The following is a 14,769-nucleotide window of genomic DNA, read 5'->3' on the forward strand; positions in this document are numbered from 1 at the left end:
ACATAGTTTATATACTATTTGGTGAATGTGTGTGTTGTCAATAATGAAATAGGTGAACATTTTCCACGAAACAACAACGGCCTACCACCAGGGCCAACTTTAGCACTGCTAGTGTCTGGTGCGACACTATGCCAGTGCACTCAACCGCACTCTAGTATGCGCCACTACACTATACACCAGCCCAGTCTAGGTCACTCGACTCTGCAACACTGCACTCTACGCCACTGCACCACTTCACTTGACTCACTCTACTCTGAAACATTCTACTCAACGCCACTGACTCTTCTCTTCACAAAACCAAGCCACTCTATGCCAATCTACTCTGCACCACTGTGCTGTAGGCCACTACACCCTATGATTCTACACTCTTTGCTGCTCTACGCCATTAAACACTACTCCACTCGGACACTCTACAACACTATTCCACTAAATTCCCTCTATGCCACTTTACTCCACAACACACTACTCTATGTCACTCCACTTTATGCCACTACACCCGACTCCACTCTATGTCATTCCAATCTCTTACACTACTCCCCTCTATGCCACTCCACAACACTCTATGCAGCAACCTCCACCCCTCTCTGCTCTACATCACTCCAGGACACATTGTGGCATTCTATTTTGCACCCTTCCACTATACAACACTCTACTCACTTCATTATACTCCATGCCACTCAACTTCACTCCACGCCACTAAAATTTGCAACACTCCGTAACACTCTGAAGAACCGGGTTATTAAGTACCCAGCGGTGTCAGGGACACGCCCAGAGTCCTCTAGGTTCCCTTGCCTTGGTATACAGAGACACGGAATACTTCTAGGTGGCGTCAGAGATCAAATTTATTAGCTGCAGCTAGTAGCAGAAATCCCAGTAATACAGCACGATGTACAACTCAAGAAACTGCTCAATTTTACTAAGGCGAGACATCCCTATTTATACACAAAAAGGTACATTTAAAATGCACACCCCTGCACCAAAATTCAACCAATAGAAAGTACATGACATCACACAGCATCATACAGTAAAGCTCAATTTACAGTGTCCCAACCCACAAGTTAATATTTAGGCATATCTAAAATATTAATCTAACCTTTAATTGAAAGCGTAACCCATGAAATGAAGGATAATATAAAGAAAAGTAGTTTCAGATAATGTGCAAGATTAACAGAGACGTAAATAAATTTAAAAGTTAACAAATGTCTTGAATAGTAATTGGAAAAAGTAAATAACGATCTTGCAGGGAAATTGGCTTGGCAGGGTCAATTCCTAGGTGAAAGGCCAGCTTCTAAAATTAACTCCAGCGCACGAAGAAATCCCTGGTTAATGTGTATATGTGATTCACAACAAGTCAGACTGCTTGGCTCACAAACTAACTTCTGAAGCCTACATAACAAGTAACACTAGATGGCAGTCACGACACATAGCAAAAACCCAAGTTTCAGAAAAGAAAGTCTTTAAGGAAAGAAAACATTTAGATGTTGTTTAAGATAACACATGCGCAAGGAAACTTAATGGTTAACAAGGTCCTAATCAGTAATTGAAAAACTTAGACAACCATCAGCTAGCGAAACTAGTTTTACAAAAGGTCAGTTCCAGGTGAAAAGGGTTACTCTTTGCAGTTCATTCAGAGACAGAGAAACCCAAATTAATATATGCACGAAAAGCCACTTGTTCGTTGGGCCCACAGCACTGGCCTACGTAAGGGCAAGATTAAAATGCAGACAGGTTTGAGAATTTCAGAACCACAGACCCTCCTTTTGCCATTACGTAGGCAATAACCTAAGCTCATGTCAATCTGAATCTAGGTCTATATCTATTCTCATCAGGTCATCAAGGTGTTGCTGTAACATCATCTTATTATCCTTCACTTCTCTCGGAACTGGTCTTCTCACACAGATCATAGCACAAAGACTACAAATGGCGGGACCACACTGGATGCATAAACAACACGAGAAAAGGATAGCTAACGCCATACCAAGGAACGTCAGAATCTTCCATCCCCATTTGGACAACGACTCCCATAACATCCCGTCAACGACCAGTCTCCTTCGTCCACATGAATAGACTCAGAGATCTTATGTAGTCTAGAGATGGCTTGGTACACTGTCGGGGCATTATCTGGTTTGAAAACGCAGCAACTACATCTAATCAATTTGCATACCCCACCTCTATCTGCAAGTATAATATCTAAAACAAAACGGTTCTGTAATGTCATAAGGCGATCCGCTTGAAGCTCAGCTGTAATATTGCTAAGGGCACCTGCAGTCTCATTTATAGTGGCCTCAACCACTCTCGTAAGCTGACGAATATTCCTACTATTAGCCATAGGACCCCAAAAGGGTAGGAAACCCTTAAAGAAGTCTCCAGCTTCTTGTGCGACAGTATCTTTCGCATCGATTACACCTCTACCATATCTTGTCTTATGGTAGTCGAAAACAGCAGTGTATGTAGGGGGAAGCAAAAATGCCACATAACATGTGCCAGAAAAATCAGATGGCAACCATGTGTATGCTCTATCATGACAAACAAAATAAGTGCCTTGAGCTGGCACGAACGGAGGGGATTTCTGGGACGTATAAACGTATGTGTGAACACACACACTCTTACCAAGCTGAGCTCTCGGATTCTGATCATTACCTTGCAAACAAAGATGACCTCGGTGGGGTACAATCCAAATAGGAGGGGACCTTCGCTGTCTTTCTTTCTCCGTCAAGCTAACACTATATGTCGTCTTATTCCAACCAACATATGCTCGCACCTCATCTCTAGGGATAGCGTTATACGCATCGATATCTATAATCATATCAACTATTCCCCGTATCAAGGCATTATTACTTGCATTGTCTTTGACGGAACCTACAGGAGAGGCTTCAATCGCATAGATAAACATTGATTGGAGTGCCCAAACTAACCCGTTAGGCGAAAAAGGCGAAACCAAATATGGCATTCCCTTATCTGTAGTATGTGGCATAAGACCACACACCCAACAATTCGTGGTATTTATGACTAGCTGATGCTGATGCAACATCTGTATAAATGAATTGTTCACAAATTCTGATCTTCGTGTCTGTTCATGTTCAGGTAACGTATGAAACTCATGTGAAGTAACAGTAGAAAAAGAAAGAGTAGGTTGAGAAGTTGGTGCAGACGTCAATTGTGTAGGAGAAACAAACCAGAATATAGTAGCTAATAGAATACATAAAAGTATTAAAATAGATAAAGCTATACCACACTTAGAGAACAACATTCTGTAATATTGGTTTTTCATCTCTTGCTTTTTATCGTCATTCCTCAATACAATCTCCATTTTCTAATGTCGCTCACGCAATCTTGATAGAGTACTTCAGCTGTGATTATTAGCAGGTCGTAGGGACACTGCAAGTCCTGCAGACCTACTGCCACTACTCAGGTCACAAACTGAACCGTTGGTACTCCTACGTGACCCTGCAACTGGCAAATGGTAACCAATCAAAAATTTAACAGAAAACCATAATACAATTTCAGAAAAAGCAAGAGAAAAAGAAAAACAAAAGTCAAATGCAAAATACTTGAAGAAATTGTCTCTTTTTGGTCTCAGTGTGGGAAAAAATAAAATAAATGTAATGTTCAAAGTCCCTTTATTTATTTAGAGATCGGAGGTTGTAACGTGATTTAGTCGGCACACTTTGGTCGGTAAACAAAAGTTCAGGTTCGGTAGTGTCCAATCTCAAACGTGGAGGAACAGCTTCTTGCAGCACATTGTCATCCTCGCGTTCTGACCGTGTCCATGTCAAATGAGCATCACTAAAAGGAACAAACCTAGGAGTTTTTTCACATTCAGAATCGGCTATACCTTCCCTCACCCACTTGTCATATGGTAAGGGCAATGGAACCTTTTTTGTATGGGTGGCATGCACCCAGTTTTTCTTGCCAGCTACTCTAATAGCAGTTCGAGTCACTAACAAAACTAAATGCGGTCCAGTCCACCTCGGCTCCAAATTCTTTGTTCGTTGAAAATTCTTCGTAAGAATGTAGTCGCCGGGTTGAATTGTGTGTCCTGGATCCGCAGTTGCTGTTGGTAGACTGTCATAGACCTGTTGGTGGAGAACACGTAATTAGCAGTCAAGTCATGTAAGTAATCCACCAACATAGGGTACTCAATACTGCTGTATTCTTTAGGACGAGGCACACCCCAAACATTCGCAGGACGACCAAACACAATTTCATACGGACTAAGTCCCACTCGAGAATGCACAGTCGTCCTTGTTGACAAAAGAGCCAACGGCAAGGCATCCGGCCATGTAAAGCCAATGCTTGCTTGAACCTTAGCTAATTTCAGCTTCAAGGTACCATTGTAATATTCAACAAGTCCAGCAGACTGGGGGTGATTCGCTGCATGGAACTTCTGATTTATTCCTAATCCAGCACATACTTTCTTCATAATTTGACCCACAAATTCACTCCCATTGTCCGACCATACGATTCTCGGCACACCATACCTAGGGAAGTACTCTCTCAGCAAAACCTTGGCTGTAGACAAGGCAGTATTATCCTTTAGGGGGTAGGCCTCTATCCACCTGGAAAAGGCACAAACAACCACAAGGACATACTTCAAATTGTTGCATCTCTCCATATGTATATAATCTAGCTGTATCACCTCAAACAGACACGTAGGAGGAGCAAAATGACCAGCTGGAGTTGGAGTTCCCTTACCAGGATTATACTTCAAACAAATCATACAATGTTTCACCACGTTCTCTGCACATTTCGGGATTCCAGCATTCTGCCAAACTGGAGCCAACAACTTGCATATTCCCTTCGAACTTATGTGGGCCATTCCATGAGCCATTGTAACCACTGGGAGCACATACGTATCCGGCAACAGCCATCGCTGGTGTTCTGACAACTCAACCCAACAACCTGTTGAATCCAACATACCCGTAGTTTCTCTCCAAACACTCACTTCTTTCTCAGTCGCTTAAGCCTGAATCATTTTCACACTTTCTATTGTGTCTTCACACATTCCACCAGCCATAACCCAATTAGCTGGGCCTGCAACATACATACGGCTCATCATGTCTTTCGCCGTTTCCTTCGCAACTTCATCCGCAAACGCATTCCCTCGACCAACATCGTCCACAACTTCTTATGCGCACTACACTTCACAATTGCAATCTGCTTCGGGAGAGTGAGAGATTCCAAAAGTTCATTCACCAACTGCCCATGCTGTATTTTGGTTCCGTGCGAAGTAAGGAACCCACGCTCTCTCCACAAACGCCCAAAACTATGGGCAACTCCAAACGCGTACTGGCTGTCGGTGTAAACATTCACTCGCTTTCCTTCTGACAACACACACGCTCTAGTCAATGCAATTAGTTCTGCTGCTTGCGCAGAATTCTGTGGTATGCGCGCTGTCTCAACAACTGTATGTAAAGTTGTAATAGCATACGCTACAGTCGTTTCACCATTCGGAAGCTTAAAACACGAAACATCCACCCATAGAGTACCATCAACATTCGTAAGGGGAGTATCCCTTAGGTCAACTCTAGCTTTCGTTTCTTCCTCTGTACGAAGAAAACAATCATGCTTTTCTTGAGGATCCGTCTCTGTAGAGATCGGTAACAACGTGGCTGGATTCAGCACATTACATCGTTTGATGTGAACATGGCTAGCCAACAGTGTCAACTCATAACCTGAAAGACGTGCACTAGTAAGGTGCTGTGTCTTAGTCCTGTTTAATAAGGTATCCACTGCATGTGGGACCATTACAATCAACGTATTGTCCAATACCAAACCAGCAGACTGTCGGATAGAAACAGCCGCTGCAGCTGTAGCTCTCAGACAACTCGGCAACGCCTTAGCAACTGGGTCTAACGTAGAGGAGAAATACGCGCATGGACATTGCTTGTCCCCAAACGTCTGTGTCAACACTGACAACGCACAACCTTCTCTCTCATGCACGTACAACGTGAAAGGCTTACTATAGTCTGGAGTACCCAACACAGGAGCCGAACACAATGCATCACGTAGTTCAGAAAAACTTTTCTGACATTCGTCAGACCAAGGAAGAGGATGCGGAGTATCTTTCAGAGTCAATGCTAACAAAGGTTTCGCCAACAGTGAAAAATTGGGGATCCACTGTCTACAATACGATGTAATACCTAAAAAGGCACGCACTTCTCTCTGTGTGGATGGTACATTCATTTGCACAATTGCTTGAATTCGTTGTGGGGTCAACCTCCTTCCCTCCTTCGACAAGAGATGACCTAAGTAGGTCACTTCTTGGCGACAATACTGTAACTTTGAAGGTGACACTTTATGATGAAGGTCAGACAAATACCGCAACAAAGAAAGAGTAGCCTCTTTACAAATCTGTTCATCATCAGCAGTAATCAACAAGTCATCAACGTACTGAATAAGAGTAGCACCAACAGGCAACACAAAATCATCAAGCTGAGTTTTCAACGCCTGACTATAGATGGAGGGACTTTCACAATAACCTTGGGGAGCTCTCTTAAACCGGAAGCTTTGGCCTCCTAATGAGAAGCCAAAAATATCCCTGCTCTCCTCAGCAATAGGAATACTGAAGAAAGCATTCTTCAAATCGATGACAGAAAACCACGCTGCCGAAGCAGGAATCAAAGTCAACAAAGCAGTGATATCAGGTACCACAGGAAACTGTGGCACGACTATCTTGTTTACCTCTCGAAGGTCAATCACAAACCGGTACACAGGTGGCTGAGAAGCATCAGTACGTTTAAGGATAGGCAAAACAGGACTGTTACAAACATTACCTCTCGTTTCCTCAACTACACCCTTCTCAACCAGATCATAAACAATCGCTAAAAGAGCTCTCTCACCATCACTCGAGATCTTGTATTGGGGAATACGAGGTAGCCTAGCATTCAATTTAAGTGTGACAACATAAGGTGGAATTTGCAAAAGACCAACATCATTTGGACCTGTAGCCCAAAGTGTGTCAGGAAGCGAACGTAATTCCAGTGGCAAACAATCCTTAGACAAATACATTGGAGAAATCACTTTCCTACCAAGGGTAAGTTGTACTCCTGAAGGAGAACAATGTAATGTCGCATACAATCTTTTCAGCAAGTCCAAACCCAACAGATTCTCACCACAACCAGTCGTTAAAATAAGTGGAGCTTCCAATTCACAAGGGCCAATCGAAAGGGACAAAGGACTAGAAACCGGATTACGAACTGGGGCGCCTGAAAATCCTACTGAAACATTGGTCAAGCCAGATAAAGGTGCGCCAGGAAGTTTAGAGTGCATAATAGAACTCTTCATCGCACCAGTATCCAAAAGAAAAGGTTCTACCACACCTGATGTATTCACTTCAACATAAGGTCCACTCTGGTCTACTGGAACTGACACTACTCCCTCACTTTCTCCTTGGCTGTCCTAGTTATCATTATAACCAGAACTCTCACCTTCGACATAGTAATCCTCAACATAATACTGGGCAGACTGACCACTCGGAACATTCTGTCTGTCAAAATAATTCGCAGAATTCTGTAGGGAAGAGGAACGCTCAGTCTGAGGGATCACACCACGTCCCCTACCCCTAGGAGCTTGCTGAAAACTACCACGACCTCTTTGACCAGATACACCATTCGCACGCTGTAACAAAGCCGGGCAACTATTCTTGTAATGACCTTCCTCTCTGCAATAAGCACACTGATTAGGGCCAGGAAAGAATCGCTGTACATAAGGCTCGGGCTTCTGTAACAATCTCTGAAATTGTGGAGGTTGCTGAAACTGAGGCTGATTCTGACGAGGCGGATAAGCTTGCTGCAAAAGAACTTTTGTCTTTAACTCTTTAGTTTTTTTCTCCACTTTATCCTTCTCATCTTTATCCCTATTCTCGTAATATTGTGCAGTAGCCAATATCTGGGCCGAAGAAGAGACAGCCCATGAACTCTCAGAGTCCTTTAACTTATTAGAAAGTTCAGGAAGCAAATTAAAGACAAATTTATCCACAAACAACCTTTGACCACCCTCCGTACTCATATCCTGACCACTATGATCAATAAACGTCTCTTCAAACCTAGTGAAGAAATCAGATACACTCTCGTCTTTCTTCTGCTTACATGCTGCTAACTTATCCCAATTCACTCGTAAAGCGGGCATCATCGTTTTCATCAAATTAATAATTCTACCTGGTAATTCTGAAACTAGAGGTTCAGGTTTAGCACCTCCCTCCTGTCTACCATCTGCAGCAACAATATTCGCCCAGGTATCACCTAATTCAGCAGCATGATTCTCATGACGAATCTTCGCCCACAAGGGTTGAGGGACTACATTACCCATCAACATATCGATGTCAGCTAAATTCATAATACACGCTTCAACTGTCTGGGACAACTCCTTGTAATAACCAGCAGGATTCTTACGAGGGTCAGGTAAGGTCTGCTTAAGAGCCAAGACCTCTGCTCTCTTCCAAGGGACATGTACCCATACTCGCTGAAAATGAGCCGGAGCGGCCTGAATACCCAAATTTACATTAGCCTGAACTGCTTCTTTCCATACTGGAGGAACTTCTCTCATAGGGTAATGTTTCACTTTCCTCCTAAGAGAGGAATCAAGTTCATACAATGTCTGAGGCGGAAGTCTAGATCTGAAAGCAAGTATTGTCTCTACGGCATCTGTAACATCAGATTCCACTATCATCCCTTTGGCAAAATCTGACTGAACATCGAGCACATCCTGCGGAATCGGACCCAACTCATTATCTTCCCATTCCTAACGCAGAAAAGTACACATTACATCAAAAACATACCTTTGCTTAGGCGGTTCCCACTGAAAGAAAACATCCATAACTGATGGCAAATTATACCTCTGAGCATTTAAAATCCACCTACGAGCCAACAAATCCAACACTGACCGTTCTTCAGAACTAGGAAGCTGACTACGACTCTGCTTACGTTCCGAAACAGGGGTCATATTCAGTGACCCAAACAATGGTGACAATAAATTAGAAACTGTTTCTGTCATTCGTTTTCGAACAGAAGGAGAAGAAGCAGACATAAGAACAGGAGAATAACTATTCTGAGGCAAGGAAGGTGTAGGGACAAGAACAGTAGAAATCGAAGATGCAGAAGCAGAAGGCAAAGGAGTTTGAGGCAAAGCTGATACCAAGACTGGCGACCCTAGAATGGGTTGCGCAGGAGGAGGCAAAACCATCTGTGGAGCACCGGGTGGCTGAACAACAGCAGGAGGTTGAACAACAAAGGGTGAAACAACCGGGGGTAAAAGAGGCGCAGTAGCACCCTGCACATAGGGAGGAGGCAATCTCAGTAAATGAGAGATCAAAGGATCTTTTTCAGGGTCTTCCATCACTTTCGGGGGAGAAGACGGCAAGGCCGGATAACATTTATCTATGGCCATGCAACGCTGTCTATCTAAGACTTCACTCGCACGCTCTTCTCCATCTTCCTTAAACTGTCTAGCAGCTTGTAGTACTGACATATTTTTATCTTTCCTATCTGTTTTTGCTTGCTTAATTTCTCTCTGTTTGGCTTCCTTACGCCAAAGGCGGAAAGAGTCAAACATTGCCGGCCGGGCTTTCTTCTTAAATAGCTTAACTTCTAGATTGTCTAAAATCTCTGTTTCAAAACTACCATGTGTGGGCCATTGCAAAACACCATGTTTTTTAGTGTAGCGGACCCATACTTCATTATAAGTAATAGGGCCTACTCCATGTTTTGAGTACAATTCATAAGTCGGAGTTCCAACCGGAGGTATCGGACATGAATCCTCCAATCGGGAATCCCAGTTACTACCACAAACAAACCAATTATCAATTTTACCAAAACTAGGCATCTTGCTCACTAGTCTGGTTTCAAACTTCAAAGGGAATAAAAAAAAATGATATACTTTGTAAATATACAAGCCCTTTGGCTTTGGATACTGCAGCAGCCAAATCAAAACCAAGGCACCAAACAAAGTCGTGGGAGCGACCCACTTATACTTAACTAAATATCTGTCACGCCACCAGAAGACCGTCTACCGTCTCGCTTTACAGACATCAATCGGAGGGTCCAAGACAAGGCGACAGTCAGGGCAGCAGTCCTTCGCAGCCGTTGGAAAGCGGGAAGCCTCGCAGAAAAGTCCTTTGGTCCACGCCGACATGCAGGGGTCGATGAAGTGGGGGCCCTCCTCCAGAATTTCCTCACGTGGCTCCTCGCAAACTTCGGGCTTGGACCGGTACCACTGAAGTCGGCCCGCGTTGGTCGCGCCAACTGAAGAACCGGGTTTTCAAGTACCCAGCGGCGTCAGGGACACGCCCAGAGTCCTCTAGGTTCCCTTGCCTTGGTATACAGAGACACAGAATACTTCTAGGTGGCGTCAGAGATCAAATTTATTAGCTGCAGCTAGTAGCAGAAATCTCAGTAATACAGCACGATGTACAACTCAAGAAACTGCTCAATTTTACTAAGGCGAGACATCCCTATTTATACACAAAAAGGTACATTTAAAATGCACTCCCCTGCACCAAAATTCAACCAATAGAAAGTACATGACATCACACCGCATCATACAGTAAAGCTCAATTTACAGTGTCCCAACCCACAAGTTAATATTTAGGCATATCTAAAATATTAATCTAACCTTTAATTGAAAGCGTAACCCATGAAATGAAGGAAAAAATAAAGAAAAGTAGTTTCAGATAATGTGCAAGATTAACAGAGACGTAAAGAAATTTAAAAGTTAACAAATGTCTTGAATAGTAATTGGAAAAAGTAAATAACGATCTTGCAGGGAAATTGGCTTGGCAGGGTCAATTCCTAGGTGAAAGGCCAGCTTCTAAAATTAACTCCAGCGCACAAAGAAATCCCTGGTTAATGTGTATATGTGATTCACAACAAGTCAGACTGCTTGGCTCACAAACTAACTTCTGAAGCCTACATAAAAAGTAACACTAGATGGCAGTCACGACACATAGCAAAAACCCAAGTTTCAGAAAAGAAAGTCTTTAAGGAAAGAAAACATTTAGATGTTGTTTAAGATAACACATGCGCAAGGAAACTTAATGGTTAACCACTTGGGAGCTAGTAAACAAACCTCCCCAGTGCTGCGCTGTCCATTATCCGGTGCTGAACTGGACGTCCAGCGGTCGCACGCAGCACTGGGGAGGTAGTGCCCGTGACGACCGTTGGCCGACGGCAGCACTTAAGGGGTTAACAAGGTCCTAATCAGTAATTGAAAAACTTAGACAACCATCAGCTAGCGAAACTAGTTTTACAAAAGGTCAGTTCCAGGTGAAAAGGGTTACTCTTTGCAGTTCATTCAGAGACAGAGAAACCCAAATTAATATATGCACGAAAAGCCACTTGTTCGTTGGGCCCACAGCACTGGCCTACGTAAGGGCAAGAATAAAATGCAGACAGGTTTTAGAATTTCAGAACCACAACTCCACACCACTAACTTTTAGCTATACTGACCAGCACCCACGCTGGTGTGTAACATGACTAAAACATTTTGGCAAAGCCAATAGCTCTTGCATAGATGAGACCTATTGGCTTTGCCTTGTCAGGGGTTGTCACCATCTTTTTCACATTCGAGGATCAACTTCCCCGTTAAGCGCTGTAACTTTGCCTACTCCACTGGAGAACAGGATCCTCACCTACAGCACAATCTCCACATCCCCACAACCGGCACACCCCAAGACCCAAAAGAAAAACACTGTGCAGTTTGTCCATGACTACCTCCACGCCCCAACATCGTATATGCGGGTTTCCTTCGCCTACTTTTCGTCTTACTACATCCTAAACCCCGAGACAGAGCAGCACCTTGTCCTCCCCGGCAGCATCGTTGTTTAAGGCCTTGCTCCACGGGGACAACTTGGTACCGCCATTGGCCGCGGCCTGCTCCTCTTTCCGCTTGGCGCTACTCATCCTCCACTACTACAGGATCCCGCTTAAGTGAGAGGCTGGGGTATGCTGTTGATGGAGCTACGGCTCACGCACAGCTCAGCGTAAACCACACGGCCCTAGCAAGGAAATTAAAAAGGGACTACTAATGCCAAGGATATAGTTGAGAGACTAAACTAAAAGGACTATTAGTACGTAACCGCTTCGCTGTTGATAGAGCGGCCATATTGAAATGTGTGTCTCCTTGCGATATTAACGCTGAAAGTGATTTCAAATATGTTTATGAGCATATAAAGTACCTTGTGGGTTATTTAAAATTACGATAAATAATTGTTTACTACATTTGTATTAGTAAGCTTAGTAATTATATATACTCAAAGAAATACAAGTACAATTTTTTGTAACTAAATTATCGAACATTTTCTCTACTACATTTGAATACATTTGTTAAAACGGAGATGTCCCTCTGGGATCTTAGCAGTTTGGTATGCTTCTCGCCCCTCCTTACTAGAAATGATCGATATGCAGATAAAATTGTCCCTATTGCGCAATGCATGTTGACCAATCTGAGAATCCGTCAGAATCGAAGAAGACCACGAGCGCACATGGACACCTAAAGGGGACAGGAAAGTTCCACAAAAAGAGAATACACAAGAGAGGAGCGCTCCACACCACCATGTTTCTCCGAGGTCAAGAAGAAATGCCTCGGAGAAACTCCCCGTCATTTTCGGACTGGGGGGCATTTTTTTCATTCTCTCCTCTTCCCATTGGCTGGAATGTAAAATTCCAGCCAATGGATGTAAAAAAAATTTCTTTCTCTCCTCTTCCCATTGGCTGGAATGTAAAATTCCAGCCAATGGGAAGAGGAGAGAAAGAACCTAAAAAAACTCCCCTCAATCCGAAAAAAAACGGGGCTTAAATGGACAACGCCCGTCTGCTCCAATGACTGGCCTCCGTTTAGGAAGCCAGCCAATGGAGAAGAGGGGCGGGTTCAAGCCCCACACTAAGAAACATAAGATCTCGCCGGCGAGACTGCGCAAGCCCAGCCTACACAGGCCGAGACCTAAAAAGCACAGACTTGAGTGCTCTCTACATTAAGGATTCGGTAATTTACCGAATCAGTATGTTAAAAATTCGGTAATTTACCTATTCTTTAAATTACCGATTCGGTAAATTACCGAATCCTACTATTTGGCGACCTACATCTGAAAAGCTTAATTCCGGTCAGCAATGGCCTAAATTTCGGCCGTTACCGACCGGAATTAGTCTTCCTACATCTGGTTCATAATGCGATGTAATGGAAAAGGTAGTTTCTAAAAATGCGAAGTGGTGTCATGCGATGTAATGGAGTGCGTTGTAAAGGATGTTGCGATGTAAAAACTGTGTTGTAAAAACATGAGTTGTTCATTTATGCGTTGTAACATCATACATTCCAGGCGGAAACCGCTGGCAGTACAAGCTCCCATTGAGAAATGGGAGTTTGTGAAGATCCCTGCACACATGTGGCAGGCACCAGATGCAGAGGGCCAGGTGGGAAGGGGGCCCTACTAAGGACCCCAATGTTGGTTTCAGACAGCCTTTCCATGTCGGACAGGCCGACAAGGAAAGGCAGTCAGAAACTGACATCACAATCCTGACGGCGGAAAAGCTGTCCTTATGGAGTTATGAGGCCTTTCTGCCGACCAAGCTGTTGGTTGCGGTCCGAACCGCATCGAAATCAGGCCCAAAGTGTTTCTTTTAATTTCTCTCCCCCGCTCCTTAGCTCCCTTACCATCTCGATCTCCCCTCAACCCACACATCCCCACAAGCTTCTGTTGCCTTTTTACCTAGGTGTTTAGTTGCAAAACACTTTTTCTTTGACAGCGAAGGCTGTGCACTACATAGGGTGGGCTTCACTTGTCAGAAAAGAAAGCAACGTGTTTGCGCAGCATGTACCTGTGTGCAGGTAAGCAGTTGAGCCAATAGGCTTCCTCTTTCCCTCTGTCATTTTGCCCCCTTGGTTTCAGTGATTTCATTGGCCTCCTTTTATTTTTCATTCCAGATCCACTATTGATTTACTTGCTCAAGTCAGTGGGCGACCAAATGACTTTCACGAAGCAACAGGGCTTTAATCGCATTGACCTTTAATCCCGAAGTCAAGATTGTGCTCTGTACAGAGTGGAACTCATCAGCTGGCCGAGGGCAGCAATGAATTTGCACTGCACCTTTACGAAGGTGAGCAGTTGAACCTTCTGATTCTATTATATGCAATTATTTATGTGAACTTTTCCAGTCCCAGTGTTTTACGAGTTTGCTTTTTATTTAGTCCGCTTTAGACAGAGAGTGTTTTCCCATGATTCAACCATAGCACAAGGATGTCTTTTTCCTTCAAAAATGTATATTTGGTTACTGGACCACGCCCTAATGAGTGGCTTCAGTGCCCATCCCCCCTTTTATAATTACCACACATCCTTTTCATTTTGCCTTTTTAAGGTTGCCACAGACTCAGTTGTCTCCTACAACGTTCTGATGATGACCCCGTTCAAATTATCAGTGGGGGTCGAAACATTGACGTCAGGAACTTTGGACTGCCACGAATATCACATTGCACTGCAGTACATTTTTGTCATAATAATTGTATCTTATAGCCACTGTGTTATCTGAGTGGTTTTATCATGCTATTGCTACGTTTCCTTTCTCTTGAGCACTGCCCGCTTCACGTCTATGTCTGTAACACCTTTTTTTTGCCTTTTTTGTCTTAAATTATTTTATCAAAATCGTGACTGAACCAATATAAGATAAAGCTTCATTCAACGTCATAACATTAAGTATTCCATCTTATATCATAGTTTTCACAGAACAGATACATGCCAGACCCAGGTTAACCCTAGGAGAGTTTGTCAGATGTAATGAAAAG

This window comes from Lissotriton helveticus, chromosome 8 (assembly GCF_964261635.1).
Source record: "Lissotriton helveticus chromosome 8, aLisHel1.1, whole genome shotgun sequence".
NCBI lineage: Eukaryota > Metazoa > Chordata > Amphibia > Caudata > Salamandridae > Lissotriton > Lissotriton helveticus.